Genomic DNA, 1,157 nt, shown 5'->3' on the forward strand with positions numbered 1-1,157 from the left:
ACACCTTTAATCCCAGCACTCGGGAGGCAGAGGCAGGCGGATCTCTGTGAGTTCGAGGCCAGCCTGGTCTACAAGAGTTAGTTCCAGGACAGGCTTTTTTATTTGTAATGATGTTTCCTGCATGTTCCAGGCCTGAAGAGCACAAATTAGAGCTTCCTTGGAACTGGAATGACAGGCAGTGTTAAGCAACCTGATCTGGGTGCTGGAACCCGACTCTGACACTCCACAAGAACAGCAAGCACTCTTAACCACTAAGCGCTCTCTCTAGTCCCTCTCCCCGGTAGGGTTTGTTTTGTTTTGTTTTTAATTTATCTTCTTTGTAGAATATCATGTTCTCAAGTACAAGGCTTGAAATACTTCCCCCCTTGCCCTTACAGCATCATCTTGAAAATGATAAGAAACACTTCCAACACTTTCTGTGTTTCAGCCATGGAGCTCTATTCTATCTCTTCTGTTCTTTTTTCCCCAATATTATTTTTATTATCTACATATCTATCTATTTATCTATTTATTTATTCATAGGAACAGGGTCTCCCTATGTAGCTCTGGCTGTCCTGGAACTCACTATGTGAACCAAGAGGGTCTTGAACTCAAAGAAATCCATCTGCCTTTACCTCTTGGGTGCTAGTATTAAAAGTGAATGGCTTCTCTTTCCCTTTTTTTATAAATTTATTTTTAATTTGACACAGAGTCTCTCTAACTTGTTCAGGCTGGCCTTGTACTCATTCTGTAAACCAGTCAGCCCTTGAACTTTGATTCCTCCTGCCTCAGCCACCTAAGTAGCTAGACTTCCAGATCAGCACCACCAGGGCTAGGTAATTTTCAGTGTGTGCATCAGTTTCTCTCATTTTCCATTACATTTCACAGAGATTTACCTATTCATGTTGTAACTGAGAAAGAGCAAGATCATGGATCTAGTTTTCAATTCCATTTTGATTTCTGATTTATTAGTAGTTTATAATTTGATAAGTCTTTATTTCTATGATCATTATATGTTTATTTTTCTTTCTAATTCTTGAATTGGTTAATAAGTTCATTTATTTTTATCTTTTTCATAATGATTGCAAAAATATAAGATTATCAAATTTTTTTTTTTTTGGTTTTTTTCGAGACAGGGTTTCTCTGTGGCTTTGGAGCCTGTCCTGGAACTAGCTCTG

The sequence above is a fragment of the Microtus ochrogaster genome, chromosome X (assembly GCF_000317375.1).
Source record: "Microtus ochrogaster isolate Prairie Vole_2 chromosome X, MicOch1.0, whole genome shotgun sequence".
Classification (NCBI taxonomy): Eukaryota; Metazoa; Chordata; class Mammalia; order Rodentia; family Cricetidae; genus Microtus; species Microtus ochrogaster.